Below are 22,747 nucleotides of genomic sequence, written 5' to 3'. Positions count from 1 at the left end.
CATTTCACGTAGCAGAAGCTATAGTTGAAATTTATAGAACCAGTTCCTGGCCCTATGGAAATGGTTGTTTTTATTCTAGAACAGCACCTAGGTTCTAGTTCTTGCCCTGCACCACAAATTCCCCCACAAAGTCTCCCTGGACAATCCCTGGACTGCACACCCCACCCAGGGCCCTCCCCCACATCTGCATCCCCCCAGTCGCCAGGAATTCCACACTGGGCTCCAGAGGGCTGGGTGCATGGCAAATCTAACAGGAAAGGAAAAGTGGACACATTTTATGCATATTACAGAAATTTCCTAATATGAATATGTCAGTGTGTTTACCAAAAAAATGATCTTCTCAAACTAGGCAGACACAATTTTTTTTTTTTTTTTTGCCTTTTCAATCAAGGTTGGGCTACAGAAATAGTCAAGGAAAAACTGACCTCTTTGTCCTCAAGTGTCTTTTGGAGGCATTCCTTCTAGAAGGAGTTTCCAGGGCACAGCTTGCCCCTCTCAATGCAGTGATATATTCCTTTCACTCTCTCTGTTTTTAATCTCCCTGTCCCCAGTCCCTGTCTCTGGCCCTGTCTCTCTGTCTGTCTTCCTCCTCTCCCCTTTGGCTGTCTTTTACCCTCCATTACTGTTTCATGTATAGGAGGCTACTTTGCATGACCAAGACTTTAAATACTTGCAACTATTTTCTCTGCAAAATTATTGTGAGTCTGTTGCCATGACCGTCCCATGTGACCCAGCAGGGGTTCAGGGTGCCTTTCACCTCAGTCCACCCTGTTGTGGTCTGGGCTCCCCCCGGCCCCGGGTGAGTTGCAGCCTCTCACCAAGTGGCAGGATACCCCGCTTTCTCCTCTAAGACCGGCTCTGGCACTGGCCAGTCCTGGAGACAGCCTCAGGTGGCAGCCCTACTCTCTTGCCCTTCTCTTCTCTTGACTCCTTTGCAAGATTTGAAGAGTCCAAAGTTCATCCTGCCACCCTCCAGCAGTCATGGAGCCCTTCCCACCGTGGGAAGTGATCTCATTCCTTCTAGCTTCATAGCAATGCTTCTTCACCTCCCTGGTCTCCTTTGGGTCTGTATACCTGGGGCCACCTGTTCAGCCGTTGCTCATACTTAACGGTTGTTCTCCATATAGGGCTTCCCAGGTGGCTCAGTGGTAAAAAGAATCTGCCTGCCAATGCAGGAGATGCCGGTTCAATCTCTGGGTGGGGAAGATCCCCTGGAGGAGGAAGTGGCAACCCACTCCAATATTCTTGCCTGGAGAATATCATGGACAGAGGAGCCTGCTGGACTATAGTCCATAGTGTCACAAAGAATCAGACAGGATGGAACGACTGAGTACAGCACATTTTTAGTATTGGGGAGGGCTGGATTTCATCTGTTCTTTACAATTTCTTGTAACTGGCTGTGCCATTTTATAAAACATTTTGAGCACGTCTACAGCTCCATGGCAGGTACTTCGCACAGTGCTCTAGGAGACACCCAGTCCTGTCCTCACGGATCTCAGAGTCTGGTGAGGGGATGGATGAGACCACAGCCAAGCAGGACTGTTTGTTGAAGGACAAGTGGTGAGCACCGGGCAGGACAGGGCAGAGCAGAGAGGCCTTTCACACAGACACTGGGGGACGCCCGGAGAATGGGTAGACTGGACAGACTTGCAGGAGAGTCAGGAATGGGAAGGAGCAGTAATTGCTACCTCCCAGACACGAGGGGGAGCCCCCAGTGTGAGGGAACGGCCCAAAGACCAGCAGGGAGGAGGCGGCTGAGGGAGGCTGGGGAGCTGAGTGGTCCAGTTGTGGGGTCCCCTCCAAATCTCCCCAAGTGGACTTGCTTCTCATCGTGGGTGACTCCAGGTGCATTGATTCCCTCTGTGAGGACTTTCTCGGAGATTGCATGCTCTGAAAAATCTAGCTTCTTTTCTTTCCTTCCCTTCTTTCCTAAACAATTCCGCCTCTGGGCCACGACTGGGACAAGAGCAAGGTGGGCATCCACGCTGGGGAAGAGGGTGGGGGGCCCTAGGAGGGGGAGGGGAGGGCAAGAGGGGCAGGTGGGACTCTCTCTCAAAGGAAGAAGGTATGGCTAGGGGGCCTGCTAAACTTCACTGCATTAGATGAAGCCTCATCATGGCTGCACCCAAGTGAAAGCAACATGCCCCCGCAGCAGCAGTGGGCCTTGCGTGCTTGAAGGCCACCCAACAAGCAGCTCAGCTTGTGGAAGGACGCGTGGTGGGGACCAGGCAGGGAAGAGCAGAAGGGCCTTTCACACAGACTTTGGGGCTGTCCTCACCGTTAGGTGCATAGAATAGGGAAAAGGAGTCCAGAATGGCCGTGGCTAAAAGACAAGGAAGGGGAAAGCCCGCAAAAATAGAACAAAGGAAGGTCCAAGGGCTGGAGTGAGGACCTCAGGTAGGACAAACAGCACTCCTGGCCCAACTTACATCGGGCAGGCCCAGGGGGAGGAGAAAAAACGTTTAAAAAGAGGAGCCAAAGGGCCGGGAGTCTCTCTCTCTCTCTTCTCTTCACGCCTTTTAGGTCGCCATGCCCTCACGCCTCGAGGAGGTATTTTCCTTTATTTTCCAAATAAAACTGAGCTGTAACATGGAGCTGTAACACTAGTCCACCCAAGAGCTGCAAAGCTGGTCCGTCGCTTCAAATTTTTGTTGTGATGAGACAGAACCGAGAAAATTACACACTCCCCTGCCACTCACATTCAGAGCCTGTGATGCATTTTGGGGGGAGGCGTGAGTGGGGAGAAATGTGCACCCCCAGCCGGGGCCAGCAAGCCAGCCTGAGCCCTCTATCCCGTGACGCCGGCTCTGGCAGGAGCAGATGACTTTTCCCACGTGGCCCTGACCTTAAGGGCCGACACAGCACAGGTCGGTGCTGCACGCGTCCTTCCTTCTCCCAGAATCACAGCGGAGCAGAGCCAGAGGGCACAGCGCATGAGCCGAGTGCATCCCTGGAAACCCCGTGTGGAAAGGACCAGGAACTCAGAAGTCACTCAGAAAGATGCCTGCTCACAGCGCCCTGACTTCTCAGCTGCTGATGCAAAAGCGCAGCAATTTGGGAGGTTAAAAATAATCAGTTTGGGAACGGGAATATTTCTGAATTAGCATAAATTATACTATTTTAAAGTGCTTGTTAACAGTTAATTTAGCATCATGAACACTTGCGTTGGAGAGGAGGGCACTTAATATCGAGTGAGGAGCTACCTGGAAAAGGCAGGGTTATTTTTAAGCTCCTACATATTTTTGATTTCTCTGCAGGGAACACAGACGACGTCTGTGGGTTTTTAATGCCTTGCTGAAGTTTTTTCCCCTGAAAAGTAAACTTTGGAAGGCAAAGCTATCATCATCGAGAAGGAACATCAGACTCACCTCTCAGTGCTTCAGAAATATTAGTGACATGAGGGTTCTTCCTATTATTTTAGCCTTGGAGTAAAGAGACCCTGCTTCCTTTGGTTTGACAAACTCCAAAGGAGGCTCGATCATTGCCCTGGAGACAGAGTGGGCAGAGATGGGGCCTGTGGCTGCAGCTTCTCCTCCCTTGATCACCCCTTGGGGAAAGTAATGCCTCCCTGAGGGAGGACCACTGGGAATTAAATGCAAAGATGGAAGGATGGAATTGCCCCAAGAAAAAGAAATGCAAAAAGGCAAAATGGTTGTCTGAGGAGGCCTTACAAATAACTGAGAAAAGAAGGGAAACTAAAGGCAAAGGAGAGAAGGAAAGATACACCCATTTGAATGCAGAGTTCCAAAGAATAGCAAAGAGAGATAGGAATGCCTTCCTTAGCGATCAATGCAAAGAAATAGAGGAAAACAATAGAATGGGGAAAACTAGAGATCTCTTCAAGAAAATTAGAGATACCAAGGGAACATTTCACACAAAGATGAGCACAATAAAGGACAGAAATTGTATGGACCTAACAGAAGCAGAAGATGTTAAGAAGAGGTGGAAAGAATACTCAGAAGAACTATACAAAAAAGATCTTCATGACCCAGATAACCACAATGGTGTGATCACTGACTTAGAGCCAGACATCCTGGAATGCAAAGTCAAATGGACTTTAGGAAGCATCTCTACAAACAAAGCTAGTGGAGGTGACAGAATTCCAGTTGAGCTATTTCAAATTCTAAAAGATGATGCTGTGAAAGTGCTGCACTCAATATGCCAGCAAATTTGGAAAACTCAGCAGTGGCCACAGGACTGGAAAATGTCAGTTTTCATTCCAATCCCAAAGAAAGGCAATCCCAAAGAATGCTCAAACTACTGCACAATTGCATACATAAGCAAAGTAACACTCAAAATTCTCCAAGCCAGGCTTCAACAGTACGTGAACTTCCAGATGTTCAAGCTGGATTTAGAAAAGGCAGAGGAACCGGAGATCAAATTGCCAACATCCCTTGGATCATCAAAAATGCAAGAGAGTTCCAGAAATGCAAGAGAGTTCCATGCCAAAGCCTTTGACTATATGGACCACAACAAACTGGAAAATTCTTCAAGAGATGGGAATACCAGACCACCTGACCTGCCTCCTGAGAAATCTGTATGCAAGTCAGGAAGCAACAATTAAAACCAGACATGGAACAACAGACTGGTTCCAAATTGGGAAAGGAGTACATCAAGGCTGTATGTTGTCACCATGCTTATTTAACTTATATGCAGAGTACATCATGAAAAATGCCGAGCTGGATGAAGCACAAGCTGGAATCAAGATTGCCAGGAGAAATAGCAATAACCTCAGATATGCAGATGGCACCATCTTTACGGTAGAAAGTGGAGAGGAACTAAAGAGCGTCTTGATAAAAGTGAAAGAGGAGAGTGAAAAACTGGCTTAAACTTCAGCATTCAGAAAACTAAGATCATGGCATCCAGTCCCATCACTCCATGGCAAATAGATGGGGAAACAACAGAAACAGTGAGCGACTTTATTTTGGGGGACTCCAAAATCACTGCAGATGGTGTCTGCGGCTGTGAAATTAAAAGACACTTGCTCCTTGGAAGAAAAGCTATGACCAACCTAGACAGCATATTAAATAGCAGAGACATCACTTTCCTGACAAAGATTCATTTTGTCAAAGCTATGATTTTTCCAGTAGTCACGTATGGATGTGAGAGTTGGACTATAAAGAAATCTGAGCACCAAAGAATTGATGCTTTTGAATTGTGGTGTTGGAGAAGACTCTTGAGAGTCCCTTGAACTGCAAGGAGATCCAACAAATTGATCCTCAAGGAAATCAATCCCGAATATTCTTTGGAAGGACTGATGTTGAAGCTGAAACTCCATTATTTTGGCCACCTGATATGAAGAACTGACTCACTGGAAAAGTGGAAAAGACCCTGATGCTGGGAAAGATTGAAGGCAGGAGGAGAAGGAGATGACAGAGGATGAGATGGTTGGATGGCATCACCAACTCGATGGACATGAGTTTGAGTAAGCTCTGGGAGTTGGTGATGGACAGGGAGGCCTGGCGTGCTGCAGTCCATGGGGTCACAAAGAGTCAGACATGACTGAGTGACTGAACTGAGCAGAGCAGGGGCCTCAGTCCCCCTTGCTGAGTGAAGAGAAGGTTTACATGAAATAAATTACAGAGAACGTTCAACGATATGAGAGTCATTCCAGGCCCAGCTCCCAGCACTTCAGGGTCAGCGATGTACCAACAGGGAGGAAATGAGAGGCCCACTTCCTCTGCGAGGCAAATTTGAACTTTCAAACCTTGCCGTACCAGGGAGTATGCATTCACCACGGTCATCCTTCTGACTGCTTTGCCATCAGTAGTGATGTGGGGTCCACAATTGTAAAAGACACTTGCTTTAGAAAAGTGGAAAACAGACCCAGAACTTTGTCCCGGAGAGACCCTTAGAGCTCACATGGCTCAAAATCCTCAATTATGAGATTCGTCACTCATCAGGATGTGTAATTTGAATCTGATAGACACAAGCACTGGTCACACGTCCAGCCTCCCATAGCTGGTTTCTCTGTATGGTGACATTTTTATGTACTTATTTGGCTGCACTGAATCTTAGTTGCAGCATGTGGGATCTTGTTCCCTGACCTGGGATCGAGCCTGGATCCCTTCATTAGAAGCGTGGAGTCTTAGCCACTGGAATACCAGGGAAGTCCCAGTGGTGACAATTTTAGAGCTCACTTCAGATCAGAAATGGGTGGTTTAGTAGGCGAGTCTCATTTTTCTTAAGGCTCCAAGCCTCCCTGACTGGTGTTAAGTATCACTCAATACTAAGACCCAGCAACAGATTGGGCTGCTTTACTGGGCCACTTTATTTTTCTCTCTACAAGTGTGACAAAGGAGCCCATGGGGCTGCAGTTAGTTTTCTGACAACGATGCTGTTATGAGCCAGAGCTGCAGTTCCCGAAGATGGCTGTTTATGCCACAGTACCTTACCAAGTCATGTGTGTATTAATTACTCAAATTATACTGCCAATAATTTGGTAGTGACCATTTCACATTACCTCTCACAGATATCTATGATGAAAGAAAAAGAAGATGGTTAAGGGCATAGGTGGCCAGGTCTTCCCCAGCCTGGCCAGTGCGTACCTTCACTGACAGAAGGGACCAAGTCCATCTTCACACTGTAGCCCAGACCTTAGGTGACTCCATCTTCGAGAAAAATTGGTTCAAAAAAGCATGAGAATTGAAGTCAATGGTCTTGCAGAAATCCACTGAGTCCAATGGAAGGGGAGGAGCAGCAGGCATGTTTTTTGAAAGCCCTGCAGAGCAACTTAAAAATATCCTCTCCCCCTCAAAAAAAAAATACCCTCTGCCCATCCCTGTCACCCTTCAGCCTCCACCCAAATGTACCTGAGTCCCTGCATGCTTTTCCCCTTTCCCTGATCTCTCTAGATCCTCTGGGAGAGCTCACACCTTCCTACCCCCAAATATTTGTGTGTCTACACATTTCCACGGGTCATTCTCCCCTCTGTTGGAAGCCTCTCCTCCTTCCAGTTCTCTGCTCTTTGTTCCCAGGGTCCTGTCAGCCTCCCTGAAGACCACAGAAGCCATCTGGCAACTGGAGACCCTTTCTGGGTGGGCAAGGAGGAGCCCGTAAGGGCTGTGCGCCCCCAACGGGTTCCTGCTCTGTGATTACGGCATGTGTGAGGCAAAGAAGGGTGATGCCTCTGAGAAAGTACTTGGGCGTCTTCCTGCTTTGAAGACCCCTGCCTCCCTTGTGCCAGCTGCTGCCCCTTCTCCTCCTGGGCATCCCTCCTGCCCACTTGGGGCCGCCCCCACGGACCCTCTGCACACGCTCAGCTCCTGCTGCAGGTGGAGAGCGGCTGGCTGCCCGGTATCCGCGTGTGCCTTTGTCCCTGGCATTGTGCCTTCAGACACCATTCGCTCTTTCCACTGGGGAAGGGGAAGGCTGGATGCAGAGAGAAGCCGTCTGTTTTCTCCAGAACCAGAGCTTGGGTGAACTGTAAATGTTCACCACATCAGTGAATCCTCCTTGTCCCCATTCTGACCTGTGTAAGACCAGTAGACACAGTCATCTTGATCCTTTGGTGGCCAACAATTTGCCTTATTCTTATCCCCAGCCCTCAGGTCCCCCTGACCTGATGGTGAGTGTGCAGTGGGGGCATTTAGACTTGGATTCCCACTGACTTAGGGGGGGCCCCAGGGGATCTCATGCAAAGAGTTGACTCATTGGAAAAGACCCTGATGCTGGGAGGGATTGGGGGAAGGAGGAGAAAGGGACGACAGAGGATGAGATGGCTGGATGGCATCACCGACTCGATGGACATGAGTTTGAGTAGACTCTGGGAGTTGGTGATGGACAGGGAGGCCTGGCGTGCTGCGATTCATGGGGTCGCAAAGAGTCAGACACGACTGAGTGACTGAACTGAACTGAACTGAACTGAACAGGGGATCAACTGCCCTGCACCTCTGCCTAATTTGCACTCACTGGAGAATCTGCCATTAATTTCATAGCCTCCTAGAAAGAGCCAAAAAACCCCAGATCAGCAAGTCTCAATCAAGGCCCACATGATGCCCAGGCTTGCCTCTCTCCGGCAAGGCTAAATCTCCCCCTTTGGCATCTCTGACTCCAAATATCTTTTGACCGGACAGGAAATGCCATCTTGAGTCATAGAAAAATCTTAATCTTTGGTCTCTTCAAAGAGCCAGGCTTTAGTTTGGTGATTTTTCTCAGCTGGTTTCTACTCTATTTCCTTGTTTCTTCACTCGCCTTCAGTGCTTCTCTGCCTCTTGCTGTGTTTAGCTTGCTCTCCTCTCAGGCGTGGGTCACTTGCAGCTGCAAGCCGCCCCGGCCACCTCCCTGGTCTGGCCGAGAAGATGAAGGGACCTAACGTGTACTCAGTGCCAGACACAACCTTGGACTCGCTCACTTTGGAAATCAGCATCGAGGGGAGCGGGTACTGTGACTGACTCCATTTGCGGTGGAGGTGGCGTGTCTGTCAAGACTCTTTGCCAAAGTCCCCAAGCTCACTGGAGAAAAGCTGGGATTCCAGCCTCGATCGAATTCCTCAGTTAGGCTATCCGGGCACAGACCACGTTCCCACAACTCACTTGCCTTTGTCGGGGGAGGTGTGTCCGTGAGCTGTTGATGTGTCCCTGAGCTGTTGACGTGTCCATGAGCTGTTGGTGTGCCTGTGAGCCGTGTCTGTGAGCTGTTGGTGCGTCCGTGAGCTGTTGGTGTGTCCGTGAACTGTTGATGTGTCTTTGAGCTGTTGGTGTGTGTCCATGAGCTGTTGGCGCATCCATGAGCTGTTGACGTGTCCATGAGCTGTTGATGCGTCCATGAGCTGTTGATGCGTCCGTGAGTTATTGACGCATCTGTGAGCTGTTGGTGCATCCGTGAGCTGTTGGTGTGTCCGTGAGCTGTTGGCGCGTCCATGAGCTGTTGGCGCTTCTGTGAGCTGTTGGCACGTCCGTGAGCTGTTGTCACGTCCATGAGCTGTTGATGACCGCAGTGCCCACCGCTGCCAAGCGGCGATGGTGCCTCCTCACCCATCGTTGAGTCGCTTCCCTGGGAGCACCGCCTGCTCTTCAGGTCACAGTTGCACGAAAGAAGCAGTTTTCCTCTTTCCACTGCCCTGCCTCCACTGCTGTCCTTTCTGCCGGACGAGGAGCGTCAAGCGACGGGGCAGCGGGACTGAAAGTGACTTGTTGTCATGCAGCCGTGGATGGGTTGGTGGGTGGGTGTTCTTTCTCGGGGAAGAAGACACGTGGATGCGAGGAACACTCGTTGCAGGACTTGGTGGGGGCGGGCTGTGCAGGTCTTCTGTTGTTTGGGATGGCACCAGGCTCTTTCAGGACCACCGTCACCCTGAGCTGGCCCTGGGCTGGTAAACGAAGGGGTTCTCTGGGGGCTGTTGGAGTCCAGACCCACACATCCTAAAAGCACTGACTCTCGCATCAGTGAATTTCCCGGACTCTTTTGATAACTCCAGCCCCACCTCATTGGTATTTGCACATGGATGAAAGAGTAGGGACACACTGGTTGAGGGGGGTTCTCTCAATTAATCATAATTTTCACTTAGGATGTGGCCGAGTCTTTCCCATCAAAGGAAGGTCCCCATTTCCATGCCAACATGCCAGATAGTGTTTCACTCAACACACGTGTTCCCCGTGATGCCTCAGAGGAGCAGAGGGGGAAGGGGGCAGAGTGGGGAATGGAGTGGGAGTTTGGGATTAGCAGACGCAATTGATTATGTATAGAAAGGATGAAAAACCGGATCCCACTGTAGAGACCCCAGTATTATATTTGACATCCTTTGATAAACGTATGAAAAAGAATGTATATATATAACTGAATCTCTGCTGCACAGAAGAAATTAGCACAACAGTGTAAATCAACGATACTTCAACAAAATATTTTTTTTTTTTTAAAAAAGAGCACAAGGCATATGGCAAAATGAGTGGATGTTCCTGAGCTCCAGAGGGACCCCCTTGCCCCAGCTCCTCGCGGGACACCTCCGCCCTGCAGAGCGGCCGGTGGAGGCTTGCACAGAGCAGGCGAGCGTTTCTGGAATGCTTGGCCACCTCCGCTCCTCTCCCCGCGTCAGTGACGGCGATGGGGCCAGGCAGGTGCTTTGAGCAGCAGCTGAAGACTCAGCGGAGCCCTGCTTAGCTCCAGGGAGATGCTGCAGGGGCCCGTCTCCTGTGACCTCCAGTGTCTGAGCGTGTGCGTGTGGGCGCGTGTGTTGGTGCACAAACACACGCGAGGTGCTTTAGAAGCTGCTGCTAACAAATAGCTGTTGCAACCGAAAGGTCATTTGTGGAGCACCTGTTTTTGTCTTTCTCGATGCACCAGACACTCTCTCTGTGTTTATAGACAGGATCATATCCACCTCACAGGAGAGCAAGCTGAGCAGACACCCAGCACTTCGGCCCGGATCTAACTGGCTTCGAGTAGGACCTGCACTCCACCCTGCCCCCGGCTGTCTGCAGGAGGTGAGAAGGATGTGCTCATCCTCCTGGGGCCAGTGAGGGTTTCAGCCTCCCTCCCCCTCCTCCCAAGCACTGCCGTCCACACACAGGGTCACGGGAGGAGGCCTCTCAGCAGCAGCTCCAAGTGTGGAAAAGGCACAGCGTCCTCACGGCGTGTGACACAGCCCAGGAACTGCACTGACAGGTGGCCCAACTTGGCAGAGTGTGGTCTGTGACCGGCTTACAGATCCTCGGTGCTGAAACGGGCAGGTGAGTCCTGCGTCATCATCTCCTCCGTGTGCACGTTTCACTTCCCCACGCAAACCACCTCTCAGGTTCCACACTTTGGGAAAAACCTGGGCTCCAGCAGAGGCTGTGGGACAGTGAATCAGAGGGTCAACGAGGAAGGTGGTCCCAGGGAAGAAGCCCCTGCCCCATGGGAGGGGTAAAATATTGAAAACCCAGGCCAGCCACGCCAGTGCAGGGGCAGGAGGCGTCAGTGACCAGGACAGGACAGCAAGCCAGAGGAAATACTTCAGACACCCTCAACCTGTGTGCTGGACCTGCTCGGGGAAAGGCCTTGGGTTTTTTTTAGGAAGGGCAGAGACAGCCTGCCTTCAGAAACCAGAACTGCGCAGGGCAAACTGCAGTGCACACAGTCCGCCGGCAGAGGGCGGGGGAGGTCACCAGTGGATGGGAAGACGCGGGACTCAGGGCCTCCCCCACGACCCTCTATTGTCTGCATGTCTCAGTTCAGTCGCTCAGTCGTGGCCAACTCTTTGCGACCCCATGGACTGGCCAGGCCTCCCTGTCCATCACCAACTCCCGGAGCTTACTCAAACCCATGTCCATTGAGTCGGTGATGCCATTCAGCCATCTCATCCTCTGTCGTCCCCTTCTCCTCCTGCCTTCAATCTTTCCCAGCATCAGGGTCTTTTACAGTGAGTCAGCTCTTCGCATGAGGTGGCCAAAGTATTGGAGTTTCAGCTTCAGCATCAGTCCTTCAATGAACACCCAGGACTGATCTCCTTTAGGATGGACTGGTTGGATCTCCTTGCATTCCAAGGGACTCTCAAGAGTCTTCTCCAACACCACAGTTCAAAAGCATCAATTCTTTGGCACGCAGCTTTCTTCATAGTCCAACACTCACATTCATACATGACCACTGGAAAAAGCATAGCCTTGACTAGACGGACCTTTGTTGGCAAAGTAACGTCTCTGCTTTTTAATATGCTATCTAGGTTGGTCATAACTTTCCTTCCAAGGAGTAAGCGTCTTTTAATTTTATGGTTGCAATCACCATCTGCAGTGATTTTGGAGCCCCCCAAAATAAAATCTCTCACTGTTTCCATTGTTTCCCCATCTATTTGCCATGATGTGATAGGACTGGATGTCATGATCTTAGTTTTCTGAATGTTGAATTTTAAGCCAGTTTTTCCCTCTCCTCTTTCACTTTCATCGAGAGGCTCTTTAGTTCCTCTTCGCTTTCTGCCATAAGGGTGGTGTCATCCGCATATATGAGGTTATTGATATTTCTCCAACACCACAGCTCAAAAGCATCAATTCTTCGGCGCTCAGCTCTCTTTATAGTTCAGCTCTCACATCCTTAATTCGCACCTGGACTCACGATATCCCTTCTTACCTGGCACGCCTTCCTTTCTTGTGTCCTTAGGGCCTCGCCCATCATTTCCTTCCAATCCCAGTTCAAACTGAGCCTGGTGCCCGGGTCCAAGCTGCCACCTGTTGCCTAGCTCACCCCACTCCACTCCCAAAGAAAGTGGACTTGGCTTTCAATAACCTTAGCTTTTTTGGTCTGGCATTAGCCCCTCATTCTGGGCTCTGTCTACATTAAACACACAACTAATAATTGCTGCATGAGTTAAACCACCACACTAAGTTATAAGAAACTTTTGAGAATGAAAAAAGAAGTCAGCAGAAACCAAGGTCAGGAGCAATAACAACAAGAAAAAAGAAAACCCCTAAAAACGCATAATCTTTAATATATGACTCTCTCCTGAGCGTATCGACTTTGAAAACTTCCAAGTGCCTATCTGGCTGAACTCCTTTGTATGATAAAATGTTAAGCTCCTCAGTAATGAACTCCAGAATCTAAGATAGGTCTATATGGAGCCCTGCCTGGCCATGACAGCCAAAGTGAGCCTTACCAAGGCTTATTTATTGCACAGAGAGTCTTCCATTTCAGATTTTGCACAGATCCACGGTCAGCTCCATGAGTCCAGGAAAGCACTCTGGACTTCACGGTCTAGAGCCTTTCACCTTTATGAACCAAGTCCAGGTCCAGCCTCTAGCTCCTTCTCTCTGTCCACCCTAGAATCTGCTTGCTGGAGGGGGTCTTGTTTCAGAACGACAGCTGGACCCCAGAGCAGGCTGAATACAGGGGTGCCTCCCTGGTTCTGACAATGAGAGCTGTCTGGTCAGTGCCAGCCGGGCCCACTCACACCACTGCTGCTGAGCTTCTGAGTCCTGAGCCCCGCTTTCCCCCTGAAGGTCTTCTGCAGGTACCCCTGCAGGCCCAGTCTTGTCCGGTCACATGGCGAACTTTTAGGAGATGTGGCCCCTGAGTCAGGAAGCTCCTCAGAAGGTGGTCTGGGATCATGCGGAGGAAAGCTGTCCCTGGGGGCTCAGCAGAGAGAAAGAACTCACTTCATTACCAGGTTGTGTAGATGTTGATTCCCCAGCTGGGCCACACAACAGGCAAAGGAGTTTCCCAGCATTCCCTGCTCTCTGATCTCAACCCGGCTCCTTCCGTCACAGCCCCTGAGACTTGCCTGACTTTTAAGCGTGCTGTCCACCCATCGTGAAGGCAGTGCTCCCAGGAAGTCTGCCAGCTGTGTCCTCAGACGGTATCATAGACCTCATCTCCAGAGGAGCTGAACACGATACTGAGGGTGATATTCATCAGTGAGAAAAGGGTTTCGTTACTCCAGGGTGCAGACCGCCCTGTTATGAGAGGAGAGGGTGCAAGAGGTTGCCTGGTTTTAGCCTCCAGGGCATGATCCAGCCATCAGGGTGGGCTGGGGGCTGGTCTAGCTTCCAGCTCCTCAGCACCTGGACCTCTGCCCCGACTGGGTGCTTGGCCAGAATGATGGATGGGAGGCAGATGGATGGATGGCTTGAACAACATCCCTCCCCCTGCAAAGTGGAATATGTCAGAGAGGAGGAATTCTTCCCTGGGAAATAGAAATAACAAGCAGGGCAGAAATGCAGGCTTGACTTACGGGACCACATGGAAGACCACTTTGGCGGAGCTTCCTGCTGCCTGTCTCTGCCCTGGGGATTAATTCAACCTGGACTCAAAACTCCACAGAGCAAATCACCCAGGCAACTCCCTGCTTCAGGGACTCCATCCTGGGTCTGTGGGCCACTGGATACCCAACCGGTGCCAGCTCCCAGGTCTCACCCACCCCTGAACATGCCAAGGAGAAGTCATCAAATCATAGCGAGTTTGGTTGAAGGATTCGTGCATGCAAGCTAAGTCACTCAGCCATGACTCTTTGCAACTCTATGGACTGGAGCCCACCAGGCTCCTTTGTCCCTGGGATTTCCCAGGTAGGAATACTGGAGTGGGTTGCCATTTCCTTCTCTAGAACATCTTCCTGACCCAGGGATCAAACCCACATCTCTTGCATCTCCTGCATTAGCAGGCAGATTCTTTACCATGAATGCCACCTGGAAAGCCCCTGGTTGAAGGGTTCAGTTCAGTTCAGTTCAGTAGCTCAGTCGTGTCTGACTCTTTGTGACCCCATGAATCACAGCATGCCAGGCCTCCCTGTCCATCACCAACTCCTGGAGTTTACTCAAACTCATGCCCATTGAGTTGATGATGCCATCCAGCCATCTCATCCTCTGTTGTCCCCTTCTCCTCCTGCCCCCAATCCCTCCCAGCATCAGGGTCTTTTCCAATGAGTCAACTCTTCGCATGAGGTGGCCAAAGTATTGGAGTTTCATCTTCAGCATCAGTCCTTCAATGAACACCCAGGACTGATCTCCTTTAGGATGGACTGGTTGGAGTCCCTTGCAGTCCAAGGGACTCTCAAGAGTCTTCTCCAACACCACAGTTCAAAAGCATCAATTTTTCGGCGCTCAGCTTTCTTCACAGTCCAACTCTCACATCCGTACATGACCACTGGAAAAACCATAGCCTTGACCAGACGGACCTTTGTTGGCAAAGTAATGTCTCTGCTGTTTAATATGCTGTCTAAGTTGGTCATAACTTTCCTTCCAAGGAGTAAGCGTCTTTTAATTTCATGGCTGCAGTCACCATCTGCAGTGATCGAGTGGTTGAAGGGTAGTGAGTCCTTATTGAACAACTGGCTTTAGAGAGGAGCAACTTTTGGCCACAAATGTGTTTTTGGAAATCCACATGGAAAGCAACTCTGGGTGAATCAAAGCAAATCTTGTCATAAGAATCAATAGTAAGTGAAGCACTCAGGGCATCCCTCAGACTCACACGTGGCTGCATATAGCTTCCTATTTTGTTTCCATGCCATGATCCATTCACCGCAAAGTAAACCGGGAGTTAGAATCTAAGAAGGATGAAGACTAATTTCTATCAAGTAAGAAATGAAGATGCACATCCTCAAAGTCACTCATTTGTATAAGTATGTGGGGCTGGACCAATAGGGCAGAGAGGAGACTACGGCAGAGAAGAGTTATGAAAGGAGAAGGGGAATGGGAGGCAGAGGGTCATAGAGCAGAGAGACAGAGATGGAGAGAGAGAGGCAGAGGGAAACAGAGACGGGGGCGCTGTGTAGGAGGGGACACCGGTATTCACGGCAAACGGTGACGGAGTTAAATGTGATGGACAGACGTGTTCAATAGCATCAGAGCTTGGGGTTTTGATTGTTGTGATACGTTCTTTATAGATTTAAAAGTTATTTTTGGCTTATTTGTTTTCACCTTCTTTTGAAACTGATTTTGGTTTAGTTGTACTTCCCTAAAACAATCACCTGTTTCATTCAAATTTTAAAACGCCTTGCTTTTTTAGAGTTGCTTATTCTTCATCTTCTAAGTGATTGCATTGGCTTATATCCTTTTCTTACCCGTAATGGTGTGTTTTTGTTGTCAATCATTTTTCCTGATTAGATTTTCGAGAGGCTTGTCTGTTTCACTGTTTTTTTATAGAAACAGTGCTTGGGTCTGCCTGTGCCTTGAGTTTTTAAAATATATTCCAGTTTCATTATTTTCTCTTTTTCTCTTGATTAATTTATTCATCATGTTTTTCTCAGGTTATTTTTCTCTTTCACTTCTTTAGTTGAATGATAAGCATGTTTAAAATTTTTTGATTTAATAATAAAGAACATATGAGAGTATAACTGAGGATTTTACCTTCGAAGTTCCCATTGTCATTATTAAATAAATATTCTATGATTGCAATTCTGATCTTCTCTTATCTCAAATGTTAACTACAGGACTGAAAAGTTTTACTTCCAAACTATTTGAAGATTTCTTTCAAATCATACATTTGTAATCTGATTGTATTGTGATCTGAGAAAGTGACTTAAACATTCTTTACTTTTTAGAATATTTACAATTTTTGTACCTGGCCCATGTATATTTTGGAATAAGGTGTACTACCTAAAGTGTATAAAGGTCTATATATTTATACATTATTTTGCTTATTTAGTTGTGTATATGTACATATACATATATGAAAATATTAGTACAGTTAAAAATACATATGATTGCTTTGTTCCGTCTGCCTGAAATATTTTTCCTCCCCACTCTGTCATACCCTCAGTCCTCCTTAAGAGATAAAACAGACATGCTCTCCTCGATAAGCTTTCCCTGACCCTCAGGCTCAGGAGAGTGTTTCCCAAACCACCCCTGGCTCCTCACAGCACTTTGACTGGAGTGGTCCCAGCCAGTTTGAGTCAAGGTCTTCCTTCCTTCATTCCTGAGGACAGGCTGGGGCTCCCTTCTCTTTGCATCCCCAGGGGTAGGCATTGTACGTGACACAGAGCAGCAAATTCTTTTTTTTTTTTAAATAACATGTTATTCAAATATATACACCTGTAAATGTTTATTGAATAATGTATTTCCAAAGCCAATAACTCTAGTGTCGGTTGGGTGCACATTTCCTCTGCGAAGTGCTGTGTTTTATAGAAAAACACACAGATTAGCTAACTTTTCAATCACAGCACAGTATTACCTTTGTGTTAAAATTCAGACCTTGTAGCCTATCCGTCGTGATGAACCCTTTTTCAACCTGAGTCTTGTCAAGCTTCATTATTCTCAATCTAGTCTGACAGTTGGAGGTTAAAAAGACATCCACTGCCTTGCTCATATTACCTGGTTCCTACAGGTAGTCAACTAGGTGAATTGCTACTGCCGGTGAAGGTCAGCAAAGGTCCGTCTAGTCAAAGCTATGGTTTTTCCAGTAGTCAAGTATGGATGGGAGAGTTGAACTATAAAGAAAGCTGAGTGCCGAAGAATTGATGCTTTTGAACTGTGGTGTTGGAGAAGACTCTTGAGAGTCCCTTGGACTGCAAGGAGATCCAACCAGTCCATCCTAAAGGAAATCAGTCCTGGGTGTTCATTGGAAGGACTGATGCCGAAGCTGAAACTCCAATACTTTGGCCACCTGATGAGGAGAGCTGACTCATTAGAAAAGACCCTGATGCTGGGAAAGATTGAAGGCAGGAGGAGAAGGGGACGACAGAGGATGAGATGGTTGGATGGCATCACCGACTCAATGGACATGAGTTTGGGTAAACTCCGGGAGTTCGTGATGGACAGAGAGGCCTGGCGTGCTGCAGTCCATGGGGTCGCAAAGAGTCGGACACAACTGAGCTACTGAACTGAACTGTAAAGGTCTAATGTACCTGGCAACTTTAAGATCCTTGGGATGCTGTTTCTAACTTTTACCCAGTGCTTACCTAGTTGCATTAACTGCTGTTCCTTGTGGCAAATATAAGATACCATATGGTGTTATATAAAGATATTTTTAAGAAAGAATATTTACCACTACCTTGTATGTTATACGAGCACAATTCCTTTTCTATTTATTTATTATAGGGAGCTTAGGTTGTAACCCTTTCTTCTTTATGATGCTCACGTTCAAGGATTTTTTACTTTTTCATTAATTAATTAAGTCTGTTTATTTTTGGCTGCGCTGGGTCTTCATCGCTGCCCTCTGTCTTTCTCTAGCTTCGGAGCGCAGGCTCCCGGTGCCGGGGCTTCCATTGTTGGGTCTCATGGACTCAGCAGCTGTGTGCACAGGGTTAGCTCCTCCGAAGCAAGCGGGATCTTCCTGGATCAAGGATTGAATCCTCGTCCCCTGCATTGGCCAGTGGATTCTTATCTACTGGGCCACCAGAGACATCCTCAAGGATTTTTTAAATGCAGAATTCCCTTTAGGAGACTGTTTTAATTCGCAAACGTGTCCAAACATGGAAAGCCTGCTGCCGTCCTGCTGACGCCCCGAATGCTTGTTGGCTCAACCCTGTCATAGATTGAATGGCTTAATGAGGGCACTGCACACAGCCAGAGTCTAATCAGTGCTTGAAAATGACTCGAGAGCCTTCGTTCTGCAGGCGAGAAGGGGTAGCTCTGGCTAAATGATCATATCCTCGTGTACATTCTCAAAACTCATTAGTGAGATGATGACATTTCTACACAAAAGAAAATGTTTCCATTTACCTCATTGTGCAAAAAAAAGCGATGGTGTGATTTGTAATCCTTTTCTCTTATTTTAGAGCTCTCTGACAAAGATTACTGCCTAAGGAGGACAATGCAATCAGCTCAATGAACACTCATGTTTCTGCTTCTAGCAGCAAATCTTGGGCATGGCTCTGCCCTCTGCTGATTATCAGAGGCGAGTTTTGCTTAGGAAAAGTAGATTAACCAATAATAATTTGGGGGGCATTTTAACCAATGATGAAATGTAAAGTGTTTTTAAAATGTTTCCATAAAGGGGATTTTATTTCCTCCTCTTTTTTTTTTTTTTTAATGTGGTCACATCATTTCTTTCACTTTCATAGGTCAATAGGCATGAATAATCTCTTGGTGCTTCATTCTATTTATTGTATTACGAAGATGACTTCTAAACGTCCTAAATATTACGCTCCCCTCGACAGACTCGACTGATTGTTCCACAGAGTTCGTCACCCTCCCAGGAGCCCTCCGGGGAGGGTGGGAGAACCGCTGGCGGAGAGTCCGCTCTGAACAATTTCTTCAAATCCTTTTACCAGAGAAGGTTCTCCGTGCAACAGAAAAAGGTTAAAATGGTTCGTAAATTTGTAACAAATCTGTTGACAATAAAATATTTCCTGTCGAACAAGAACAGTTCAGAGATGCTGAAAAAAAAAAAAAATAGAATGCCCTCTCCCTGACCTCTTCGATTGTTTGCTAGTAGCCAAACAATTTTTTTTTTAAAAGCAGGCTTGGTTTAATTTTTTCTCTGATAATTTAGGTAGCTACAGCTTGAACTAATTAAAACCAACATCAAATAAGGATTGAATAAACTGATGAAAAGGTTTATTCTGTTTTTATTTTAAATACCAGGTGAAATGCTATCTGAAAGAGCATGTGTCTTTCATTGCTCTAAGTCATTAAGGATTTCCATTGTCAGAACGTCTGCAGATTAAAATGTTCCTCTAAAAGAGACACTCGGGTGTCTTGGAAGAAGGGCGAGTTATTATTTTAGAAGAACGGTGAGTTATTATCTGTCTTGTTCTCCTATTGCGGTGCTCAAGTTACTTCCTCTGACTTTATATGTTTTAAGTCTTCTTTGCTGATGGAAGAGGCAAGATGAACGTTTCCGGAAATACGCAGAGTCTGGAGAAGCAATTAACATATTTTTCACTTACTGTGTGCCAGTCCCTCTCCAGCACGTGACGGTCGTCATCTCATTTGTCACCCTAACACCGTGGAGGGGATGTCATGAGCTTCAGTTAGTGCATGAAGTCAGTGGGGTATCGAGGGGGCCCAGGAATTTTCTCAAGGTGGCTAGCATCAGTTGGCTTTCGGCACTGCCTGGAAAGTCCTGGGTGTTTACACAGTCAGGGTCCTACCCTTTGACCAGCCCTCCACCCAGCACACCTTTCCCTTAGAGAAACACCCCCTTCCCCAGGTCTTCAGGAAGCCACACCCTCCTGATTCCCACCTCCCTGATGGCCCCTCGGGAGACCCTCCCTGCAGTCTTCGTCTGCCGGCCCCAGACCCAGGCTGACGGTGCCTCTGTGTCCTGAGCTCAGGTCCCCCGGGTTTCACATGTCCGTACTCAGCTGCCTGGGTACACCTCCATTTGGATGCCACCTGGGCCCTTCAGAGGTACTGCCCCCCACTTGGTGCCCAACTGGCAGCTGGCTTCCTCACCCTCTTCAGCAGACTGTGGGGGACTGAGAGACTGACGTCAGGGTTTTCTCCCGAGGTCCCTCCCTAGGGAGCTGGAGACCGCCTCCGCTTCCCCTTCCGCATCACTCCCCTCTCCGACTGGTTCCCCCTCTCCTTCCGACCCTGAGGTGGTGGTGACCTTCCCACCCCATTTTCTGGCAGCTTCACATCCTTCTGCCCCTTCAGTCCTGCCCCCAGCATCATCACGGGTGCGTTCGCCATGCTCTCTGAGTTACCGAGATGGGTGTGCCTTCTGCTCCCTGCCGACCTGATACGATGTGTCCGCTGCCTCTGTATTTTTCCTTGCCCCCTTGCCCCTTGTCCACCAACCTGCATTCCCACCCTCTAGTTCACAGAATGTCGTATCGCTGCCCAGGTTTGCCGGCTGGGACACTGGGATACCGGGATACCTACTTGCCTTCTTCTCCCTCAGCCCCACGTCCATTCCATTCAAGCTCTTCCAGACCCTGTGTCCTTCCATCCCCACTGCCGCACGCTTGTGTCCGCCCCCCCCATCGTCCGGCCCGACACCCTAACTGCCCGTCACAGGGCCTCCCAGCTTCTGTGCTGCCCCTTTAATGCATTCTCCGTGTTGCAGACAGAGCAATTCTTTCTAAAACGCAAGCCTGGCGACACCAACCCCTATTAAGCCTTTACTGGACTCCCATAGCCTCAAGATAAATCCCATGTGTCTTGGTTCTCCCAGCTCAGACTCACCCAGCATCCTGTCTCCTGTCCCTCACTCATTCAGCCAAGCTGGATCTGTTACAAATGTATCTGTTACAAAGCTTTCCACTCCTGGCTCTTACATGTGCTTCCCCTGCCTGGGAACTAGAATTCACCTGGTAATGCCGATGAGTCCAAATATCATCTCAGACATCACTGCTTCCAGGCAGCCTTCCCTGGTGTCCCCTGCTGCTGCTATTGCTGTGCTCCCGTAGCATCCTGGATATCCTTCTCCTCCTTATCAATAGTCCCGGTTTATTGAGTTCTCACTATGTAACAAGAGTTGTGCTAAGTACTCAGCGTAAATCATTTCCATTAATACGCACAGAATCCCTGAGAGGTGGTACGTTTACTATTGTCACTGTTGTTTAGTCACTAAGCTGTGTCCGACTCTGTGACCCCATGGACTGCGGCGCTCCAGGCTTCTCCATCCTTCACTGTCTCCCAGAGTTTGCTCAGACTCATGTCCACTGAGTCGGTGATATTATCTCACCCTCTCATCCTCTGTCGCCCCCTTCTCCTCCTGCCCCAGCATCAGGGTCTTTTCCAACGAGTCAGCTTTTCACATCAGGTGGCCAAAGTATTAGAGCTTCAGCTTCAGCATCAGTCCTTCCAGTGAATATTCAGGTTTGATTTCCTTTAGGACTGTCTGGTTTGATCTCCTTGCTGTCCAAGGGACTCTCAAGAGTCTTCTCCAGCCTACACACTAAACTGTAACAGCCCATTTACTCATCTGGAGTTGGGATTGGCAAACTTTTCGTTAACGTCAGTATTGTAGGCTTTGTGGACCATACGGTCTCCATTGTAGCTTCAAGGACTCAACTCTGCTACCAGCCTGAAAGCAATCCCAGATCTTGCTGAAATAAAAGAGTATGGCTGGGTGTCAACAAAACATTTCACAAAGCAGGTAGTGGGCTGAACTTGACCTGCTGAGGGCTGTCATTTGCTGAGCCCTGCTCTAGACTAGACCATTTGCTTCGTGAGGACAGGACCTGTGTCTCCAGTGGTCACCACTGTGTCCCCTGCTTGAGGACAAGTGGTGATGCTGTGCCACTGTCTCCAGGGGGAGATGTGGGAAAGGACAAGTGATAAGGAAGAGCTGGGGCACTTGTGATTGCTGAGAAATGAATTCTCTGCTTGGTCTGCCATGATCCACCCAGAAATGTCCCCTCACGATGTCCAAGCCCAAGTCCACACGATGCCACATGACTTTTCACTACTGGTCCTCCCTCTGCTCTCCGGAGGTGCAGACAGAGAGGCAACTCCTGCTGGTGGGAAACCTCTAGGCTTCCAGCTCCCACAGGTTCCGCTCCAGGTTAAACCTCCCCGCTTCCCCATCGTTTATGCTCAGATGGTAAAGTATCTGCCTGCAATGCGGGAGACCTGGGTTTGATCCCTGGGCTGGGAAGATCCCCTGGAGAAGGAAATAGCAACCCACTCCAGTATTCTTGCCTGGAAAATTCCATGGATGGAGGAGCCTGGTGGGCTACAGTGCATGGGGTTGCAAACAGTTGGACACGACTGAGCGACTTCACTTTTCCCATCATTTCCCATCTCCATGGTGATCAGACTCCCTCATCCTCTCTGCCCCCTCTGCAGACTCCCCATTTGCCAATGTCCCCCTTAAATGGCCTTCTCTCTCTCTCTCTCTGGAGACAGGGAAACCAAGTCCTCCAGACTCACGGGGTGCCAGCCCACCCATGGAGTCCCGCCTCTCCTGGGCTCCAAGAGGCCTCGCCTGGACTCTAGTGGGCCACCTCCTGGGTTCTAGTAGAGTCAGTCTCTGCAATTCCCAGCCCTCTCTTCGGAGAGCTGCTTCGAAAGCAGGGCTCCCTCATGTTTTTCTAAGAGTATTTCTCAACTCCTTTGGCTTTGAAAGCGTTTAAACACAGAGTCATGGCAGGATTTTGATCTAGACTGTGGGGTGACATTGTAAATGGCAACATTCTTTTAGCCACCTCTGAAGCTCAGGGGAGATCATCTCCAGGGTAAACGAGGGCAGAGGGGCTGTCTAAATGTAGGCTCACACACTCCTAGAGAGTGGCGTTCAAACAATATCATGCTCAAAAACAGGAAAAGCATCTCATATTTCAGAAAGCCTCATGGCAACACTTCCCTTCCCTTAAAACCACCTTCATCAGCAGAAATGCCAAGGCTTCCAGCAGGCCAGTTGTCAGCACCAGCCTTCCTTGTCCTTCTCTGCTTTCCCCATCATACAGCACCTGACCCGGGCTGGAGCTTCCTCCACGTGTGGCTTCTGGATCAGT

The sequence above is a fragment of the Cervus canadensis genome, chromosome 8, assembly GCF_019320065.1.
Source record: "Cervus canadensis isolate Bull #8, Minnesota chromosome 8, ASM1932006v1, whole genome shotgun sequence".
Classification (NCBI taxonomy): Eukaryota; Metazoa; Chordata; class Mammalia; order Artiodactyla; family Cervidae; genus Cervus; species Cervus canadensis.
The sequence above is the reverse complement of the archived record's forward strand: the minus strand, read 5'-3'. Positions refer to the sequence as shown.